The sequence below is a fragment of the Monodelphis domestica genome, chromosome 8 (genome assembly GCF_027887165.1).
Source record: "Monodelphis domestica isolate mMonDom1 chromosome 8, mMonDom1.pri, whole genome shotgun sequence".
In the NCBI taxonomy this organism is placed as follows: domain Eukaryota; kingdom Metazoa; phylum Chordata; class Mammalia; order Didelphimorphia; family Didelphidae; genus Monodelphis; species Monodelphis domestica.
In genome coordinates this window covers 19,389,638-19,413,465 of record NC_077234.1, presented here as the reverse complement: position 1 = coordinate 19,413,465, position 23,828 = coordinate 19,389,638, and the positions used below count along the sequence as shown (strand labels likewise).

Here is a 23,828-nt window from a genome sequence, read left to right as displayed (position 1 = left end):
TTAAGAGTTTATTAAATAAACTTCCTTAAAGTATTTTTAAAAGCTAGATTAGAAGTTAGAAATTAGAAATGTGGCAGTGGCATATTAAATCTATTATAATGTACAATCTAATAAATAAAAGACAAATTTTAGACTTTATAAGAAAGTCTATGAATTGAGAAAATGCATAATCATTTGACAAAGTTAATAGAGAAAATTTTGCTATTCAATAAGTTATATTAATGGTCTTCCTTTCTTTTATAATAAAGCAGCACACTTTCTCCTAGTTAGACTACTTAATTCATTTCCTATATTTCTTTAGAATTACCAATAAGAGTAAAATACTCAATGAAATATGCATTTTCCATCAACAATGATAACACTTTCAGGAATTAATACATCACAATAACTCATTACTACATTTCAATAATGAAGACACCAATGTCAAAAGTGGATTTATCTACTTATAAAATGTAGTTTTAAATATTTTTTATAATAAATTCATTTGAAACCATGACCAAATGACCTTTTTCCAAAAGGAAATGACTATAAGGAACTTCTACTTTCCTTCTAGGATGTAAAAACAAAAACAAAAACAAAAATGTTTAAGTGATTACTGTATCTTTTCAGTTCAGTATCTGCAGGGTGTTTGAAAGCTACTCTGACTTCTTAAAGCCAGTAAAGAGATTACAGATCACACTAACTGGATTTCCACAGCTCCCTATCATTCAGTTTGGATTCCTCATAGGCAGATTAAGAAGGCCCTAGTCAAATAATAATCTTTTTAAAATGCAAGGTGCCTTAGTTCAAAAGAGAAAAAAATCAAATATGCTTAAGAGTGGAAGAACCAACCAAGGCTAAACAAACAAACAAAAACATTTACCACATTTAAATCTACCTAATACTTATCTTATAGTATCACTAAAATAAAATTATATCAAAGTCAAAAGAAATAATACCCCAAGTACATAAAACATACACATTCATTTATTAAGTACTTCCTAAGGGCTAGGAAAACAATCAAAGGCTAAAAGAAAGGTCCCAGTCATCTAATAGATTAATCCTAATGGAAGAAAGTAATTCACAGGAGAAGAGAGCAAATTTCCCAATCCAGAGAATTGGGGCCAGAGCCAGAAAAGCTGTGAAAAATGCTCGGTTTGGGCCCCTCCAAAAGGTACTAATCAACATGAAGAGGAGCTATAGAAATAAATGGATTTTCCAATGTGAGAAAGCCACAGGGGAAAGAGATCTTCATAGGAAAGAAGACTGATGAGATTTGGTGGCAAAGTCTTGATAGTCAGGAATTGAACTTAGAGAAGGAAGAAAGGATGACTGACTTGGGCATTTCCCTCAAAATGGAGGTTCCAGGAGGAACTCACCATTAGAAGGAAGGGCTAAAGTACAGAAGAATATTCCAGGAAAAGAAGGGGGAAAGAGAATTGTCCAGGATGGGGCAGTTCAGGAGAGGCCACACACAGAGTTTGGCACAGAGCAACAAGAAAAGGAAATATCTCAGCCAGCAAATAAAAATTTCCTTGACAAAGTGGGAGATATGGCAGCCTCAGGTAGAGTCTAAGCTTATTTGTCAGATATCCTGGAAGAGAATGGTGACAAATCATAAGCAGTATCACCTCATAAGATAACACGAAACAGTGAAATGAAAAATAAATGTAAAGAAAACTTGACAAGAGATCCAACTAGATCAAGTGTAAAAATGGAGATTTGAACCCCAGACTTCAATCCCCAGAAGTCCTGGGTATTTCCCAGAATTCCCTATAATTTCACCTGAGTCTCCACCTGTGCGAGATCACAGTTGGTATTTTAAATGGCTCTCTGCCTTCCATGCAGTCTCTTCCATTTTGCAATGATGTAGTAAGCTAAGCGCGGGGGTTCTGAATTGGCTCATCAGCCATGGGCACAAACATGGTTTATTATTTTGTATCCTTGATTTCTAATAATCTTAATAAACTTCATAAAATATGATACTTTTATTACTAGAAACTAATTTAATTTTTACAGTTAATGGCGACCATGAAGGGATGAGAACTTCTCAAATTTTTTTGTTTTCAAAAGATAGCCTAGATAATGTTTTTTAAGCCACGTTTCTCCAAGGCATTTCAGCAAAGCCTCTTGACTCAGCTTGCTCCTGTTGCCTGCTTGCCTGCTATCTGCTCCTGCACTCCAGTCATCTGCTCCGGACCTGCCTGACCCAGATTGCTCACCTAGTCCCAGCCCTGCCCTCCCGGATCCTGCTCCGGCTCCTGCTCTAGCCCCTGGCTCAGCCACAGCTCCGGTCCCAGCAACTCTGGCCTCTGACCCAGATCGCTCATCGCTCCAGGCCCAGCCCCAGGACCCAGGCTACTGGTAGCTTCCCTTGTGTCTTCAAATGGGAGTGATCTTTCCTTAGGCTACAATTAGCCTCCACGGGACAAGAGACCACAGAGGGGACAACAAGGAGAAGGAAGAGACTTTTCCAAACAGGAAGTTACAAGCATGGCTTATTTAAAAGGATATCTTTTGAGTGCACTGATTCTATTACTTATCTCACCTGAGATTCAGGAGAGAAATTCATCACCCTGCAACGCTTTGGCCCAATTTGAGATTCCAAAAACCCACCCTCACTATGGGGGAGCAGCTCAGTGGCTCAGTGGATTCAGACTCAGGTATAGAGACAGGAGGTACTGGGTTCTAATCTGGCCTCAGACACTTCCTGGCTGTGTGACCATGGGCAAGTGACTTGAATCCCATTGCCTACCTCTTACCAATCTTCTGCCTTAGAACCAATTCAATAGTTCTGACAATAGGCATCTCAATGGATTAAAAAAACAAAGGAACTTTAAAGAAACTGGAAGATATATTTTTAAGGCTTTTCAGACCCCAGTGTTTTATAAAAGTCTATATTCTATTGCATTTTGCTGATTGTTTTGTTTAAGATTTAAATTTTTTGGTTTTAAGTTTATATATTAATGTATTCAATACTATTTTGTTACACTGAACCATTTTAATGTACTGGGTTTTAACTATTGTTATATCCTGTTGCTTTTCCCCAATAAGTATACTTAACAAATTTTATTGAATCAGCCCATATATAAAAATAGCTTTTTTTTCTATTTTTGGCTTTGTAAATTGTCACAAAGAGGATAGATGGACTTCATCAGAACTGGTTATAATTGTATAACAACCTTTGGAAAATTTAAAAAGTTTTAGCTAAATATCTCAAATTGATTTTAAGGGGTCATTTAGACATGATTTATATATATTTTTTCCAACAGCTCTGATCATTTTGCCTGTATCTAACATGAGATAAGGTCCATTTTAGTAGCTGAAGTGAAAAACAATTATAATTCCCCACCTCCCACATTTATAAAAATTTGAATGGATGGGACATCACAGTCTCATACCAAAGGAGTTGGGAAGTTAATCCCACAGCATTATACTCCTCTGGAGGACTCCCAAAAGAGGAGCATCTCTCATTTATAACTCTTCTGTTCACTTTACCCAACATCAACAATACAGAGGTTTGGGTTTTTCCTAGACTTTGCTGCCACATGTTTTAATGATACCTAGATTTCTTGATGATGTTCTAGACCCAAATAAGTTTTACATTGTTTAGAAATATGTTTGCCAAGGTTTAAATTGCTACACCTGTAAAAATTGTGACAAATATCCAAAAGTTCATAGGCTTTTAAAAATGCCATACAGTACCTTATGTGAAATATAATAGTGGGTTTGTTTGCTATTCTAATTAATTGGGCTATTTCAAATTTTGGGGATACTGACACCTACATATTTGTACTACTGCTCTTTATAAAAAACTATTACTTTGTAAAAATCATTTGCCTGTACTCACAGTGGATCATGCCAGGTATGAAGAGGAAATGGATCTCATTTTTGGTGAGAAACCTTGTATTCTATATTTCCTTAGCTGACACAGTGTGTCAATGATTATAAGCTGCATTTTTGAATTTTAAAACTCTTTTATTATTATATTTTTCTTGCATGTGAAACATACTATTTTAGTCTTTTATTTTTTCTCTCCTTTTTTATATTTGAAGCACTTGTCACCAGTATTAAGATTTTCTTTAACTTTTTTGATTTGCAGTAATATAAGTTTAAAATACATTTGCTATAATGTCAATGCATGTCCCAAAAACTTGAGACTGTAAAAATGATGCCACTAATTGTTTAAAAAAAATTATGGGACTTTGCTTAATGATTCTGTCTGATTCCAGGACAAGATATACAAAAGAGCCATTTGACAAGACCAAAGAAGCAGAAAGCTAAACCTGAATTGTGCCCAAAAAGCACACAGGTCAAAAAAGAAGAAACCAATCCAGATAGGATTGATGCACTTCTAAGACAAAACAAAGGACTTGAACCAAGTGTGAAAATCAAGGTTGCTACATTTAATATACGTTAAGACATAGGCCTTCCTTGTATCCACACTCTTCATTAAAATACTTACAGACAAGTATCTCAAATTTGGCTGCTACCTGGCTCCTATAATCTACTCCCTTTTCTGTCTTTCATAATGTGGCAACTTTCTGTAGTCCTGGCTACTGACTGGGTAAATGCATCACTGCTTAGATCATTTTAATTAGGCCCTGATTCAAGGACCTGTTATAGATTTAGTTTTCCTTTATTTAGAATTTTTACACATAAGATTTTTGATATTTCACCCAGAAATTATCTTTTTTTATTTGGATTTTCCTGATGTTTTGTAATTTCTCTTGCCAATTTATTCATATACCTCATAACTCAGCCATGTATCCCTAAGTGATCCCTGTGTTTTTCAATCACCCTTTTCCGGGTTGGGGTGGGGTGTAAAATTATTATTATTTTAAATTGCAAAGTTTAAATTAATTGAGAGATTAATTTTATGCTAAGAAACATGCTACCTCTCCAAATCCAGATACTGAACTGTTTGGAAAAGATCAAGAATAAACTTTGGGTGTGGTTGATTGAACATTTACTTGTATGTATACTCTTATGTAAAGGGGACTGCCCCATAACTGGCTTTTTGTCAATGAGCCTAACAATCATTGGTTTTGTTCTCTTTTCCTTTTACCCACAAATTATTGCAACCTATAAGTTGATTATGTTTCCATGATCCTTTTGGGGAAGCTGGTTTCCCAATACAATCACAGGGAGATATGTAAAAGTGGAGATTTGAACCCCAGACTTCAATCCCCAGAAGTCCTGGATATTTCCCAGAATTCCCTATAATCTCACCTGAGTCTCCACCTGGGCGAGATCACAATTGGTATTTTAACTGGCTCTCTGCCTCCCACATGGTATCTTTCATTTCGCAATGATGTAGTAAATAAGCTAAGTGCAGGGATTTTGAATAGGCTAATCAGCCATGGGCACAAATGTGGTTTATTATTTTGTATCCTTGATTTCTAAAAATCTTAATAAAAGTAATAAAATATAATATTTTTATTACTAGAAACTAATTTAATTTTTACACAAGTTAGCCCAAAGGCATGTAAGAGTGAACCTACAGGGGAAACTAGGTGGGGCTCAGTGGATTGAAAGCCAGGTCTGGAGATAGGAAGTCCAGGGTTTAAATCTGGCCTTAGACACTTCCTAGCTCTGTGACCCTGGACAAGCCATTTAAATCCAGTTGTCATTTAAATTCAGTTGTCTAGCCCTTATAGCTCTACTATCTTGGAACTAATACCTAGTATCAATTCTAAGACAGAAAATAAGAGTTTAATAAGAGAGGGGAAAAAACGTGAACCTACAAAAATGAAAACAAACAAAAGGAAAAATTACCATATTAAGAGTCTAACGTTTAAGTTCCTAAGTTGCTATGTAAGGAAGTAGAAATGGCACTAATGGACATGAAAATGAGAAGAATCATTATTCCAAGTTCATATTCAGGAGGTTTGAGGTAACACAATTTTGAGGGCAATGAGGATCAATCTATGAGAAGGGAAAGGTTACAAAAGGCTTGTGGAATATCTCAGGCATTATTATCAAAAAGAAATAAAGAAAAGAACATGCCAACTCATATGGTTGTTTTTTCATCTCTATAAAAATTTGTACATGAATAATTTATACTCTCATTGAGGATACCTTAAATGTATAAGAAGGATATAGGCATTTGCAAAGGATATTCTAAAAAAAGGTCATATAACTGGATGAAAAATGTAAAACATACACTATCCTATTATTGTTTAGGAACTATACAAACATTTGAATCAGTAGAACTGGGGAAGGGCAGGCTGGGCAGAAAAATAGTGGAGGCAGCAGCACAGGGGCAAAGGGGCAAAGGGAAGAGGCAGCGGTACTCAGTGACTGCAAAGGGACGGAACAAAAATGCAGGAAGCAACTGGCAAAAAGAGATTCCAGAGGAACCCTGTACTAGCACTGTGAGCAGGAATGAGCATCTCTGCTCTGCTACTCATTACACTAAATGGAGCATACTAGGAAGGTTTATACAATTGAGGGGATAATTGAAGGGGCAGCAGGCAACATTTGAGTCTCACTCTCATCTTAACAGTTTTAGGGAGGGAAGAATAATTTATCTCATCTTTCAGGAAAATTGTAAGAAGGAAGATTAAAACAAAGTTGGGGAAGGGTAAAATAAGAGGGAAACTGGCATAACAGAAGCAGTGGACAGAAGCAAAATAGGATCATAAGGAGAGGACATAATTTTTTAAAAGGGCAGGATACTTTAAAAGAACAGGAGAGAGGAAAATACAGTCAGCAATCAGAACTGTAAATGTGAAAGGGCTGAACTTCTCAGGAAAAGAGTAGAGGATTTCAGGGTGGATTAGAAATCAAGAATCCAACAATAAATTATTTACAAGAAACACTTGAAGTAGACAGTTATACAGAGTTAAAATAAGACACTGGAGCAGAAGCTATTCTAGCTTCAGCTAAATTTTTTAAAAAAGTAAAAAAGTAGAAATACCAATCACAATTTCAGCCAAACCAAAAGAAAAACAGACTTAATTAAGAAAGAGAATCAGGGAAACTACATTTTGATACAAGGTACTACTGATAATGTGAATTTTAAAAGTATTCCACCCTAATCAAACTGTACTTTAGAAGATCTATTTTAGCTATTTCCTGATCAGTAACAATGGAGATACTTGGAATAACAGAATCAGATCTTGGAAACTCTACATTTCTCCACCCTTCTTAGTTTAACAAGATTAGGAAAGTCGGCATCAAACTCAAGATTTAATTATCTGAGGAAATGGCCTTCAACAGACATGTGCAGAAAAACAGACAAACCCCTGGGCTGTCCTAAGTCAAGCTAAGCGATCATTGGTACAGATGAGATGCAAGAAAGTGACATAAAACCGTCTATATAAGGCACATCACTTCCTCTCTCTTCCTCTTTCCCTGGAGAGGTGACACTGGCTGAGAGTGTGCTAGGTAATTCGACTTCTTGGAGTGTTGGTGGTGAGTTTTGCCCTTGAGCTGATTCAGGTTCGGGCATCTTAGCTGAGCCACTTTGAAGGTCAGGCTGATTCTTTCCTCCTTCACACTCAAAACCTTACTTTCTAGATCTCCTAATCTTCCCATCCGGTACTAGCCCCTTTCTTCTTCCATCTTCTTAATCTCCTCCACTATATCAATTAAATAACCAAAAAATTTCCAACTGAGTTTGGGTGTTTCATTAGGATTTTATGAATAGAATCCTTGGTGACCAAATATAATTATTATATTCAGTCTCAACCATAATTTCAACCTTTAAAACAATCAATTAATAGCAACACCAAACATAAATGCACAAAGTAGCATAGTATTCAAATTCTTGAAGGAAAAGTTAAATGAATCACAGGAGGAAACAGGATAGTGGGAGACCTTAATTTATCCTTCTTAGACCTAGATAAATCAAATAAGAAATTATGAAGATGAATAGAATGTTAGAAAGGGTAGTTATGATAGCCCTTTGAAGAATACTGAATGGGAATTGAAAAAGTACGCATATATTCTCAATTATGTTTGGCAGTTTCACAAAAATGATCACTGTATTTTGTTAACTGTCTTGATATGCTTGAGATGCCCTACTATGTAGATGATGATGATGTGTGAGACTTGGGACAAAGAGTGACTTGAAGAAACTGACTATTGATCTAAATAGCTTGGGTGAAGTAACCATGGAAAGCAGGTCTCCTAGTACTAGGCCACCAGGCTGTGGCTCATCCAACAAGTCAGCTCTCAAAATCTTTGGGATGAGATTACTAAGTGACCTTGTATTTCTCAAAAACAGTCTAGGTCCCTGGTAGTGAACCTGTGGCATGTGTGCCAGAGGGAGCACTCAGAGCTCTCTCTGTAGGCAAGTGCACTGTTGCTCCTCTCCTCCCCCTCTCCACATGTGCCTAAAGGCATTTCTCATATCACCAGATCCTTTAAAAGGTTCCCACAATCTCTATGATCTCTATTAGTTTGAGTCATTTTGGAAGTGTTTATTGTTATCGTTTAACTTTGATGGATATCGGCTATTATTAACTCTGTATCTTCTTTGTATTCCAAAGCATGGCTACTTATTATGCTAAAGAATATGTTATTGACCCCAAATATGTGCCAAAGAGTCTTTGTTTCCCTGTATGCCTAGCAATATATCATCCTTCATTCCTGGTACTTTTTTAGGCCTAAATCCTCTATCCCTCTCTTGATTAAAGACTTGGTTTTTCTGACTACTTAATAGCTCTATGTTTTTTTCCCAAGTTAACAATAATAACAAAGTTCTCACTCCAAAAGTATATATGCTAAAATTGAAAAAATAAAGAGATCAGCATGGCCCCTGTGGAAGAATGACTCTACAAATTCATGAAGTGCTCCATATATAAAAAAAAAAAGATAGTGACAACAATGAGACAAAGTATCAAAATTTATGGAATTGAGCAGAAGTAATGCTTAGGAGAAAATTTCTATCTCTAAATGCTTATATCAAGTAAACAGAACAAATAAAAAAATGATCATATAATTAAAAAATACATATATAACAAGTTGAAAACTCTCAATTAAAACTCAAACTAGAATTCATTAAAATCAAGAGATAAAAAATTGAAGGTTAAGAAAATCCACTTAAATAATAAATAAAACTAAGAGCTATTTTTAACAATAATGTAGATAAGCTACTAATTAAATTGATTTTTAAAAAGGAAAAGACTACTAGATTAAGAATATTAAAAGTTAAGAGAAATCACAACCAAAGAAGAAGAAATGAAAGCAATTATTGGGAGCTATTTCACCAGTTAATAAATAAATATATAAATAAAATTGATAAATTACAAAAATGTAAATTTCTCAGATAAACAGAATAGAAATGCTATCTAAATTAATTTACTTATACTAATCAAACTACAAAATAATTATTTTATGGAGTTAGAGAAAAACAATAAAATTTATCCAGTAGAACATCAAGGGAATTGGTGAGAAAAAAAAAATATGAAGAAAGGGGGCAAAGCAAGAACATATCTAAAACCATACTACAAAGCTGTAAGAAATAGAGTAATTGAATAATGAAACAAATTGGTACATAACACACAGAAGCAAATAAGAACAGTAACCTGGTGTTTGATAAAAGTCAAAGATCCCAGGTATCGAGGCAATAACTACTGACAAAAAATCTCTTGGGAAAACTCAAAAGTAGTCTGGCAGATCAATATCTCACACTGTTTACCAAGATAAATGGGTGTATGATATAGACATAAAGAGTATTATCATAAACTAATTAGTGAAGCATAGAAGAAATTAGCTGTCAGATCTATATGTAGAATTCATGAATAAACAAGAGATAAGAAGTTCACAGGAAGTAGAGTGGAGAATTTTGATTACACAACATTATTTTCACAAACAAATCAATGCAGCCAAAATTCAAAGAAAAGCAGAAAATAGACGAAAAAATCTTTGGAACAAATTTCTCTGGTAGAGGCCTAATTTTTAAATATGTAGAGAATTAGGCAAAATTTATATGAATAAGGGCTATTACCTAACTGATAAACTGTCAAAGAATATGAAAAACAGTTTTCAGAGGATGAAATCAAAGCTGTTAATGTCATGTGAAGCAGTGCTTTAAATCACTTATAATTAAATGCAAATTAAAACAACTCTGAGGTATTACTATGTAGGCATCAGATTGGCTAACATGTCAGAAAAAAGAAAATTTGTGAAAATAGGCACTCTCATGCACTGGTTTTTGATTTTGAACTAATGCACTGTTGGTGGAATTGCACCTGAATCCAACCAATCTGAAAGGCAATATGTGATTATTTCCCAAATGTTACTATGGTGATACCCTTTGTCAACCTGAAATCTAGAAACCCCCAAGTTTGGTTAGCTTGAAGGCTAAAGACTTCAAGTTTGACCCTATCACATGAGAATTTCTCCCATAGGGAAATCCCAGCTTTAAGTTTGGAACTAACAATAGACCTTAAAGTGCTTTTAGGTGGAACTGGCAGACTCAATCAGCTGTTAAATACTCTTTTGTCCAAGTAGATTCTCCAGTTATATTAAAGCTCTTTCTCAGGTAGTCCAGCCCTTGGGCTAGATCTTTCCCTTTTGTGTCCATTGTAAACCAATCAATCTTTCTCTGATAATCCAGTCTAGAACTCAATTCTTTGTAGCCATTATAAATCTAATGAATCACACTCTCCTTCACTCAATTCCCCAGGAGGTATATAATTCTTCAGGTTTCCTGGTTCCTTGGAGCTATCCTATAGCTTGGTGATTTATCCCAGGGATACTATCCCCAGAGTCTCAGAGTGTAGGCCATATAAAGGTTTTGGGACCAGGATCTGGACGAGGCTGAATATTAGACTTATTTCTCTCCTGATTTAAGACTTAGTCTTTCTGACTACTTTAGTACTTCTGTGTTTCTTTTTTCCAGTTTAACACCTTTAACTTAGCAATATCACTATTAGGATTATACTCCACAGAGATCAAATAAAGGAAAAAAAGGCCTTAAATGTTAAAAAATATATAGATTTTTAAATTTGAAAAATAATTGATTTTTTGGTGCAGGCAAAAAATTAGAAACTGAGGTGATGGCCCCCAAACTGGGAAGAGTTGAATTAACTGCTATAGCCGACTCAAGTCCAGAATGTGTACCACAATGTTATCCTATGGGTAAGTGAATGTAAGTTGTTTGAGAACCCACGGGAATATAAGCATATTCAGAAGAATATTTTTTTTAAATGAAACTGTTTCAGGGAGAATGTTGGAGCCTTTAAAATAACTGCAGAATGCCAGGTAATCATGGCTGCAATCTAGACACCACACTCTTCCTCTCCCCGGCACCTAAAGAAATAGACTACATCAAAGGAGCATAAAAATCACCTTTGGGGGAACAGAAGGACTCCCCAGTACACCACAGAGGCGAAGGTACGTGGGGTTTGAACATTTGCACACTATAATAAGAAGGAGGAAATGCTTGCACAGAAACGTGAACTGTGCCACAGCCCCTCCCCCCACCTCCCCCACCAAACCACAGTGAGCTACCAGAGAGCTCACTGGGACAGCGAGTGAGTGGAGAACATCTCTGTCTGGGGGGGGGGGGCACACTCCAGGGTCCTTGGGATCTGGAGACTGCCAGGAAAAAACGGCTTAGGGCAGTTTCACGGGAGAATCCTGAGCTGAGCACTGGGGGCCCAGGAAGCCCTACTCAGGGCGGTTGCGCTGAGCATCTGGGCAGAGCTAAACACCAGTGGCGGACCACGTGCTGATTATCTGGGCTCAGCTGAACACCTGGGCAGTTTGGATGTGATCAGGGGCCCAGCGCTCTAAGAAACCTCAGAGGCTGGGAAGAACTAATCTGAGACAACCTAAATTCACAGAAAACCCACCCATATCACCCAGACCCCAGACCAAAAAGGAAAGGGGAATAAAACCACCAAAGGGATGGCTCACACAGCCCAAAATCAAGCCTCCAGGAAGAATTGGAAAAAGGTGACTATTGAAAACTTTTATGGTGGAAATACCCAAGGAAAAGAAGAGAATGAGGAGGAAATTCCAAAAAAAAAAAAATCAGAACATGCCTCCCAAAATGGAAACTATCAACAAGCTCTGGAAGATCTCAAACTGGAACTTATCCAAAAGATGGAAATCTGGAAAGAAAAATGGGAGAAAGAGATCAGCAGTCTGACAGATAAGACTGCTCAATTGGAAAAAGAGCTCGAAGCATCCAATAGAAGGGCAGACAAAGCTGAAAAGCAAAACCAGTCCCTAACGACCAGAATTAAGCAACTCGAAGAAAGTGAGATCATAAAACAGCAAGACTCAATAAAGCAAACCCAAAAAATTAATGAATTAGAAGAAAACATAAAATATCTCACTGAAAAGGTCACAGACTTGGAAAACAGAGGAAAAAGAGACAACCTCCGAATTATCGGTATCCCAGAAAAACCAGAGATAAACAATAAACTTGATATTATTCTACAGGAGATTATAAAAGAAAATTGCCCACACGTTCTGGGGCAAAATAGAAATAGAAAGGGTTCATAGAACACGCTCTATACTAAATCCCCAAAAGACAACCCCTAGGAATGTAATTGCCAAATTCAAGAGCTTCCAAGAAAAGGAGAAAATCCTACAAGAAGCCAAGAAGAGGAGCTTCAGATATAAGGGGGCTCCCTTAAGGATCACACACGACTTAGCGGCTAACTCACTAAGAGACCGCAAAGCATGGAACACGATATGGCAAGAGAGCTGGGTCTCCAACCAAGAATCAACCACCCAGCAAAACTGACTATATACTTCCAGGGGAAAGTATGGGCATTCAACAAAATAGAAGATTTCCAAGTATTTGCTAAGAAAAGACCAGAACTTAGTGGAAAATTTGATATCCAAGCACAGAAAGCAAGAGAAACATGAAAAGGTAAATATGAAAGAAAGGGAAAAGGAGATGAATCTTATCTTTTTCTTTAAGTCAAACTCTCTTCCTTAAGGACATTTACATCAAATTATATATATTAATATGTGGGGAAAATGTTTTGTGTAACACTCAAAATTGTATGCATCATAAGAGTAGTTAGAAGAAACATGCATAGGGAAAGATTGGGGCATTAAGAAGATTTGGGGAAAGTGGGGACAAAGAAAGGAAAAGGGAGGGGGGAACTGTCGATAACACTAAGATTTACTTCAAGAAATGGGGGGGGACTTAATAGAATAATCTTTCCCATATAAAGATACGCATGGGAAGGGGAGGGGAAGAACTCTCATATGAGAAGGAGAGGAAGAGAGCGTGAAGTAGAATTACTTAAACCTTACTCTCAGTGAAATCAAATCTGAGAGGGAAGAACATCTAGATCCAGTGGGATCCTGAATTCTATCTTACCCATTAGGGCAAGAAAGAAAGGAAAATTAAGGAGGGGGAGGGGGTAGGGAGTATAAAAAGGGAGGGAAGGAGAGGGGGGAGGGGAAGGGAGCATAAAAAGGGAGGGGCTAGAAAGGGAAGCATCTCAAGGGAGGGGACTAGGGGGACTGACCTAAAGTAAATCACTGGTTCAAAAGGAAATAGCTAAAGAAGAAAGCTCAGAACTAGGGGAAGATATCAAAATTCCAGCTAATCCACAAATGACAATCATAACTTTGAATGTGAATGGGATGAACTCACCCATAAAACGTAGACAAATAGCAGATTGGATTAGTACCCAAAACCCTACCATTTGTTGGCTTCAAGAAACACATATGAGGCGGGTTAACACTCACAAGGTTAGAATTACTGATGGAAGGCAGGAGTTTCAATCATGATATCTGACAAAGCCAAACCAAAATTGACCTGATCAAAAGGGATAGGGAAGGTAAATATATTCTGTTAAAAGGGAATATAGAAAATGAGGAAATATCTGTACTCAACATGTATGCACCAAACGGAGTAGCATCCAAATTTCTAATGGAGAAACTAGGAGAATTGAAGGAGGAAATAGACAGTAAAACCATATTAGTGGAAGACTTGAACCAACCACTATCAAATTTAGATAAATCATACCAAAAAATAAACAAGACAGAGGTAAAACAGATGAATGAAATCTTGGAAAAATTATAGTTAATAGACATATCGAGAAAAATAATAGGGACAAAAAGGAATACACCTTCTTTTCAGCACCACATGGCACATTCACAAAAACAGATCATACACTAGGTCACAGAAACATGGCACTCAAATGCAGAAAAGCAGAAATAATAAATGCAGCCTTTTCAGATCACACAGCAATAAAAATATTGATCGGTAAGGGTACATGGAGAGCCAAATCAAAAATTAATTGGAAATTAAATAATATGATACTCCAAAATCGGATAGTTAGTGAAGAAATCATAGAAACAATTAATAATTTCATTGAGCAAAATGACAAAGGCAAGACATCCTTTCAAACCTTATGGGATGCAGCCAAGGCAGTACTTAGAAGAAAATTCATATCCCTGAGTGCATATATTAACAAATTAGGGAGGACAAAGATAAAGGAATTGGAAATGCAAATAAAAAAACTTGAGAACGAACAAATTAAAAACCCCCAGAAGAAAACCAAACTAGAGATCCTAAAAATTAAGGGAGAAATTAATAAAATCGAAAGTGACAGAACTATTGAGCTAATAAAAAAGACTAGAAGCTGGTACTTTGAAAAAACCGACAAAATAGACAAAGTACTGGTCAATCTAATTAAAAAAAGGAAAGAAGAAAGGCAAATTAATAGCATCAAGGATGAAAAGGGGGATATTACTTCCAATGAAGAGGAAATTAAGGCAATCATTAAAAACTACTTTGCCCAACTATATGGCAATAAATATACCAACCTAGGTGATATGGATGAATATTTACAAAAATATAAATTGCCTAGACTAACAGAAGAAACAGATTTCTTAAATAATCCCATATCAGTAAAAGAAATCCAACAGGCCATCAAAGAACTTCCTAAGAAAAAATCCCCAGGGCCTGACGGATTCACCAGTGAATTCTATCAAACATTCAAAGAACAGCTAACTCCAATACTATACAAACTATTTGACATAATAAGCAAAGAGGAAGTTCTACCAAACTCCTTTTATGACACAAACATGGTACTAATTCCAAAGCCAGGCAGGCCAAAAACAAAGAAATAAAATTATAGACCAATCTCCCTAATGAATATAGATGCAAAAATCTTAAATAGGATACTAGCAAAAAGACTCCAGCAAGTGATCAGAAGGGTCATCCACCATGATCAAGTAGGATTTATACCAGGGATGCAGGGCTGGTTCAACATTAGGAAAACTATCCACATAATTGACCACATCAACAAGCAAACCAACAAGAACCACATGATTATCTCAATAGACGCAGAAAAAGCCTTTGATAAAATACAACACCCATTCCTACTAAAAACACTAGAAAGCATAGAAATAGAAGGGTCGTTCCTAAAAATAATAAACAGTATATATCTAAAACCATCAACTAATATCATCTGCAATGGGGATAAACTAAATCCATTCCCATTAAGATCAGGAGTGAAACAAGGATGCCCATTATCACCTCTATTATTTGACATTGTATTAGAAACACTAGCAGTTAGCAATTAGAGAAGAAAAAGAAATTGAAGGCATTAAAATAGGCAAGGAGGAGACCAAATTATTGCTCTTTGCAGATGACATGATGGTCTACTTAAAGAATTCTAGAGATTCAACCAAAAAGCTAATCGAAATAATCAACAACTTTAGAAAAGTTGCAGGATACAAAATAAACCCACATAAATCATCAGCATTTCTATATAATTCCAACACAGCTCAGCAGCAAGAACTAGAAAGAGAAATCCCATTCAAAATTACCTTAGACAAAATAAAATACTTAGGAATCTATCTTCCGAGACAAACACAGGATCTATATGAACACAACTACAAAACACTCTCCACACAACTAAAACTAGACTTGAACAATTGGAAGAACATTAACTGCTCATGGGTAGGACGAGCCAATATAATAAAAATGACCATCCTACCCAAACTCATCTATCTATTTAGTGCCATACCCATGAAACTTCCAAAAAAATTTTTTTACTGATTTAGAAAAAACCATAACAAAGTTCATTTGGAATAACAAAAGATCAAGGATATCCAGGGAAATAATGAAAAAAAAATTACAAAGGAGGGGGGCCTTGTAGTCCCAGATCTCAGACTATATTATAAAGCAGCGGTCATCAAAACAATTTGGTACTGGCTAAGAGACAGAAAGGAGGATCAGTGGAATAGACTGGGGGCAAGCGACCTCAGCAAGACAGTATATGACAAACACAAAGATCCCAGCTTTTGGGACAAAAATCCACTATTTCATAAAAACTGATGGGAAAATTGGAGGACAGTGTGGGAAAGATTAGGTTTAGATCAACACCTCACACCCTACACCAAGATAAATTCAAAATGGGTGAATGACTTGAACATAAAGAAGGAAACTATAAGAAAATTAGGCGAACACAGAATAGCATACATGTCAGACTTTTGGGAAGGGAAAGACTTCAAAACCAAGCAAGACTTAGAAAGAGTTACAAAATGCAAAATAAATAATCTGGAATACATCAAATTAAAAAGTTTTTGTACAAACAAAACCAATGTAACCAAAATCAGAAGGGTAGCAACAAATTGGGAAACAATCTTCATAAAAACCTCTGACAAAGGTTTAATTACTCAAATTTATAAAGAACTAAATCAATTGTACAAAAAATCAAGCCATTCTCCAATTGACAAATGGGCAAGGGACATGAACAGGCAGTTCTCAGCCAAGGAAATCAAAACTATTAACAAGCACATGAAGAAGTGCTCTACATCTCTTATAATCAGAGAGATGCAAATCAAAACAACTCTGAGGTATCATCTCACACCTAGCAGATTGGCTAACATGACAGCTATGCAAAGTAATGAATGCTGGAGGGGATGTGGCAAAGTGGGGACATTAATTCATTGCTGGTGGAGTTGTGAATTGATCCAGCCATTCTGGAGGGCAATTTGGAACTATGCCCAAAGGGCGATAAAAGACTGTCTGCCCTTTGATCCAGCCATAGCACTGCTGGGTCTGTACCCCAAAGAGATGATAAGGAAAAAGACTTGTACAAGAATATTCATAGTTGCGCTCTTTGTGGTGGCCAAAAACTGGAAAATGAGGGGATGTCCTTCAATTGGGGAATGGCTGAACAAATTGTGGTATATGTTGGTGATGGAATACTATTGTGCTAAAAGGAATAATAAAGTAGAAGAATTCCATGGAGACTGGAACGACCTCCAGGAAGTGATGAAGAGCGAGAGGAGCAGAACCAGAACATTGTACACAGAGACTGATACATTGTGGCACAATCGAAGGTGATGGACTTCTCCATTAGTGGCAATGCAATGTCCCTGAAGAAATTGCAGGGATCTAAAAAACACATCCACAAGCAGAGGATAAACTGTGGGAGTAAAAACACCGATGAAAAGCAACTGCTTGACTACAGGGGTGGAGGGGATATGACTGAGGAGAGACTCTAAATGAACACTATAATGCAAATACCAACAACAGGGAAATGGGTTCGAGTCAAGAACACATGTGATAACCAGTGGAATCGTGCGTCAGCTATGGGAGAGGGAAAGGTGGTGGGAGGGGCGGCGGGGAGGAAAAGAAAATGATTTTTGTTTCCAGTGTTTCGAAATGTTTCGAAATGACCAAATAAAATAATGTTTAAAATTAAAAAAAAAAATAATAACTGCAGAATACTCTAAGGCAGAATCTAGCCTGTTCTTGTCCTATTCTTTTCTGAGGCTAATTCATTACTCATTTGTGGTGTCTGTTCAAGATATATAAATTTATACTGATGGAAGAGCCTTGGTCTAGACAGGAGGCATTCTTTCTGTCTGGTGTTTCCACTCTATAATTAAGCAGAACTCATTTGGCTGATTTTATTGACAAAACTACCTTGTATAGAGTGCCAGTAGAATTTAAGAGGCTTGCCCAAGATCATAGAGCTGGCTAAAAGGTTCTATGGCTGGATTTGAACTTAGGTCTTGCTGACTCCAGGCTGAGTGTTCTATCTGGAGAACCACCAGCTGCCTCTAATATAAATCTGGGAGTCATTCATAGAGATGACAATTGAAATCACAGACGACTGACTAGGGAAAAGGTGGAAAGAAGATGGTAAAGGAGAGTCTAAGAAGGTAGTGTTCCATTTAGGATGTAGGAGAGAAATTAAGAGCCCATGGACAGATAGCTGAGGTAGGTGTGGGCCATCCTGGTGCTTTGTCAAACTTTTACAAAGGTTCTATAGGGCCTGCCTCCATTTCCTTACCACATTTTTTTTGGCTTCTTCATCCCCTTCTACTACTTCCCTCTACCGATGAAACCTCTTTCTCTTGAAAGTCAGCACTGAGGTGGCTCTCAGTGGATAGAGAGCCAGGCCTAGAGAAAGAAGGTTCTGGGTTCAAATCTGGATTCAGACACTTCTAGGCTGGGTGATCCTGGACAAGTCATTTAACCCCCACTACTTAGCCTTTAGCACTGTTTTGCCTTGGAACTGACACACAGTGTTGACTCTAAGACAGAAGGTCAGGATTTTTAAAAAGAAAAATAAGAAATTTGACCTTTTTTGTCTGACCAGTCCAAAGGCTGGTCCATACACACTCTTTTTATATTTTGCAAGATATAACCCCAACTAGCCAAGTCCTTCTTGAAACCCTTTGGTTTTCATGACTGTGTTGGAGCACTTTGTGTTTTGTTTTGTTTTTTTTCCTCTAGCAATTCTTCCTTCTTCTATACTCGTCTCTCCATCCTCATGTATCTCCTGTCCAGGAGCAATCACCAATACTCTTCCCTTTATTTACCCCTGACTTTCCCTCTGCTAAAGACCAGGGAGAAGGTGTAGCATTGCTCTCTGACTTGTCTATCAGCTACAGAGCTGTGTGGGTGTTGACTCAATCATAGAAAGAGTATTTGCTTCTATATATAAGCAGATCAGATAATCATGTAATAACTCAAACAAAGAAAGAGCATCTGCTCCTAAGTAATTTTTCAGTGTGATTACAAATATGCCCTGCTGCCTTAGCCTTCCCTTGGAGGGTACAATAATATCTAAAAGTGGGAAAATTAAGAACAATTGAGCATAGGTGAAGAAGGGTCAGAAGATAACAGAGATGTTCAAGAATAAAATAGGGCATTAGGGTGGGTGGGAAGAGTCTACATAACATTTCAACAAGTACAGTGTACTGAGCTCAAAAACCTACCCCTTCCTCCTCTTGCTCCAAAAACCTCTTATTTCCCCTCTGCCTATCCATCATCCCTCCCTTCTGTCTTTCCCTCACTTCTTTCTCCTTTCCTTCATGCTCCCTTCCTCTATCATTCCAGATGGGGATCACATTTGGAATGAGCTGTCTAGCAAATGAGACAGCTTATTGCACAAGCATTTTAGAAGCAGGGACTTTTGCAAATAACCATGACAATGTTTTATTTGATTAAATCAACTCAAAGTCCCACTTTGGCTATGCTGCCAACATCTCTAGGCAAGTTAAAGAATGACACTGGCCAGGATTAACCTTTTTGAAGACCTATTCACTGTCACTTTTCCTATCTGCTGGAAGGCCAACAATTTGTCTTATTAAGTGGACAAAATTTGCTGACAATTTAGACCATTAGAGAAGTCCCACCGGGATCCATCACAGGATCTTTGAAGTTTTCATTTAAAATTTGCATATTCACAAGGAGCAAATTGTATTCCTGCAATTAACATTGGTCCTCACTCTGGCGCTATTTCTATATCTGAGTCATAACTGAGTTTCGAATTTAATTTTGACTGCTTAGGTTATATATAGATAACAATTTTTTATTTCTTTAAAAGTCTCATTATCTAGCTCTAACAACATCAATAACATTGCTGAACCACAGAAAGTCAAGTCAAGAAACATTTGCTAAGTTCTTCCTGTGTGCCAGACCCTGTGCTAAATGCCAGCGGTACAAAGAAAGGCCAAAACAGTTCCTGCTCTTATGGAGCTCTCATTTTTGGATAATTCTGAGATTTAAAACTTCCAACATGCAAATTCACTAGTTTGTATTTTTTTAGATATTTTTAGATAAGAGATTTGTTTAAATATCTCCTCCTGCTTTGCCATATGAAATGACAAATTACAATTCGTGAAATTTGTCTACATTGCACAGTATTCACTTAACATATAAATCAGAGAAGCTGACAATTTTCCTGGTCAATTGGTTCCATGTAGCAATGAGGACTAAAAGGGGGCTGAAATTAGTCCATGGTCAGGTCCATCTGTAAACAGAGAAATGAGGAGTCATTTAATTTGAAGGACCATAAAGATTCTGTGTATTCAAAACTGAGTATCTAAAATTGCCACCATTAGAGTCCTTTGATTAGGCTGAGGTAGTATTCCCAGAAGGCTCCTACATATATGTTATCAGGGCAGGAGAACATGAAAGTCAATGAATAGAAACTACATAGCTATCATATTGGAAAGATGACTTAAAGGAATGCGATAGAGGACGAATGAGGGTTGTTACAATGAGGATAGAAGAAGCTGCTCCTGAAGGAGAACAGGACAATATGGCAGACACCAAGATATATGAGAACTGTAATCTTTAGTTCTCCAAAATTCCATGTCAGACCTGCTGCCTGGCTGATTTCTCCTGCTCCTTAGGTAGTGGTGTGCTGATGATTATGTTTTAATAATTGGCTCTTCGTTATCCTTGATACAATTTAAAGTTGAATCTGTGTTATTAACATTTTCCTCAAATTTCAAAGCTGTAAATGCTCAGAATGATCATTTACTAGCCAGTACCAGCTGGCATCCACCCAGGATACTGGAAGCTAGACAAGGTTTTGACACGCCAGTGAAAAGCTTATTGCTTGGGACTGTTTCTAAGATGTCATTAGTGACATAGATAAGAGATCAGTGGTTCTGAATCTGTAACAGTCTTAGAGAATTGTGGCTGGACAGATAGCAAAGTCAAAGGCCAGGCCCAGGCTCAGCAGCAGAGCTAGAACTTCATATCCTTCAGACTCCAAAGCCAGCTTTCTTGCCAAGAAGCTGCCCCTCACACCAATCACAAAACAAAACTCTGAAGTTACCTAAATTTTAAAATTTCACTTTGATTACTGTTTGAATTCAATTATCTGTTAGAGAAACACTAACAGAGAGGCACAATCATAGCCAGTAAAAAATAAGCCTATTAGCAAAATAATAAAAGTTTTTCAAATGGGAGTTTCTAAAGTCAATAGAAGATTCTCTGTTCTTGTGAAAACAGATCAGATATGGGTGAATAAAGATTTGAGGAATACACAAAGTTCAGAACCTGAGTGACTGGGAGAATGATGGAGCCCTTAACAGTAACAGGGAAATTTCAGGGGGGAAAGAGTTAAAAAGGCAGACAAACAATGAGTTTTGGAAATGCTGAATTTAGGATATCTAAATTAGATCTAGCAGAGATGTCCATAAGGCATTGCAGATGAGAGACTATAAGTTAGTAGGAAGGTTAGAGTGAATACACAGATCTGACAATCTAAAGAATAAGTGAATACATAGGAGCTGATGAGATCACCAAGTGAGAGTACAGAAACAGAAAAAAAGGGTCCAGGACAGCAGGACTTTGAAATGTGCAGGTAAATATTTAACAGTCCGCTTTGGGGTAAGGGCTGGGGATATACATATTTCACACTTTTAAATTTAAGCCACATTATTAACATTTTCTGCATTACTTTATTGAGTCTAAGCAATCAATAAAACAAGAAATCAAGCCCTGATTTGTAGCTTCTAAAAACTTCCAAGTTGTGAATGTGCACAATGAAAATTTAAAAACCAGCTGTTGCCATTGGTACAAGCTGGCTCATGCATATTTCTGGACACCCATGGTTAGCAGATATAACCTGGGTGATAATCTAGCAATGGAAACTGAGAAGAATTTGTCAGCCAGGGAGGAGGAAAAAATAAGTCACTGAAACAGAGAATGAAGAAAAGAATATCCAAGAAAAGAGAGTAACTGAGAGGACAACAAGGATGAGAACTGAAAAAAATGCAGTCAGATGTGGCAAGTAAAGTATTAGTGCTCTCTCAACAAAGAACTGTTTCAGGTGAATGATGAGGATGAGTTCAAAAAGAAGGAATGGAAAGAAAATAGCAACACCAATTCTGGATACCATTCTCAAGGAGTTTAGCCATGAAAGGAAGGAAAGATCTAGAACAATAGTTAACAGGAATGAGAAGATAGGGTGGGGGAGAGAGACAGAGACAAAGAATCAGAGAGAGAGAAGGAGAGATAAAGAGAGGGAGACAGAGAGAGGGAAGGAGAGAGAGTGGGGAAGGGCGAGTGCTTTTTAAGGATGGGGGAGACATCTGTGTTCTTGTAGACAGAGGGAAAGCTGCTAGTAGATAAGAAGAGATTAAAAAATAGACAGAGACACAGGAGACAATAAAGATACTAAACTCCTCCATTTTATATATTTAGCTAAAAAAGATGTGCCATTGGTGATTCCCAAAATTTATGGAAAGTTGATATTTTTAGATAGCAACATTTCACTTTCATGTGTAAAAATTAAAATTAAATCTCAATAATAAAAATATGATATTTTAGGCGATTTGTTAAATGACCATTAGAAATCAAGGAATAAAGAGGATACAAAACAAAGACCACATGCCCATGGCTGATCAGCCAGTTCAAATGACCTCCTTACCACCACCCAGTTCAGGAAAGGAAGTAAAGACCCTACATGTCCCCACCTAATATACCTTATCTACAGGAAGTACATAACAACAGGAAGTCAGTGGGCTCCTATCCTCTGAGTACTTCACACCTCTTTTGTTAAGCTTGCCTTTTGTAAGTTGCTTGACCTTTTAGGTACTAACTTAACCTTTATAGGTACTGAGCACCCTTTTGTATTAGATCCAAAAATAGACCTAGCTTAAGGTTCTAGCTTTACTATAAGTATGAGTTCTGGACTTTTCATTGTTCAACCAGGAGTTTGCAACTTTATCTTTCCCTAAGGCACTGCCTGAGTAGGGTGGAGTAATTTTAAAAGTTCTCAATACATTCCTGACCAAGTACCTCCATTATTAAAAATGGGGAATAGCTTAATCAAATCTTCTGAAGTAGAGTCTGAGCAGTTTTAAGATTCACAGAGGCCAGATTTGAACCTAGGACCTCCCCTCTCTAGGCCTGGCTCTCAATCCACTGAGCCACCCAACTGCCCCCTTGCCTCATTTCTTAATGCTACCATAGTGAACTAGTTCAATTATACACTATCCTTTTCTCTTCAGTCCCTGGACCTGCTAAGCCTTAGTCTTGGATCACTCCCAACAACTATGGGTCTACCACAAATTTATATTATATAACCTTAACTGGACCTTCACTACTTCAAGGTCTACTTTTTATAGCTCTCTAATTAACTCACTTTTCCATTCATCACAGCAGTTCCTCCAAGGCTTTTCATCCTTGGTTAAGCTTTTCATGAATTCTCCCTATTGTCTACAAACATGTTCATATCTTCCCATATCCTCAAAAACTTCTCCCTTGATCCATTTACCTCCACTGGCTACCACCCCATATCTTTGTGGCTAATCTCCATGACAAGGCACTTTACAATAGATAACTCTACTTCCATTCCTCCCACTCACTTTTTTTAAAAACTCTGGCTATAGACCTAATAATTCAACCAAAATTTATTTCTCAAAAGTTATCAATGATTTATTTGCCAGATCTAATAGCCTCTTTTCAATCCTAATCCTTCATGGCAACTGGTAGTACAATGAATAAAGTACTAAGTCTGGAGTTAGGAAGACACTGAGTTCAAATTTGGCCTCAGATACTTATTGGCTGTGTGACTCCAGGCAAGTCACTGTACCTGTTGTCTTCATTTGCAAAATAGGGATAATAATAGCACCTACCTCACAGTGCC

At 37.1% G+C, this 23,828-nt stretch overlaps 1 protein-coding gene and 1 non-coding gene across 8 annotated transcripts in view; one reads left to right on the top strand and one right to left on the bottom strand.

The window, feature by feature from the left end:
• RSRC1 (arginine and serine rich coiled-coil 1) overlaps positions 1–23,828 on the bottom strand; it is a 422,496-nt gene that overhangs the window by 264,530 nt on the left and 134,138 nt on the right. The gene's annotated exons all lie outside the window — the stretch shown is intronic.
• LOC130456054 (U6 spliceosomal RNA) lies at positions 8,688–8,792 on the top strand. Its single transcript, XR_008914329.1, has one exon. It is a non-coding gene; the product is annotated as a U6 spliceosomal RNA (small nuclear RNA).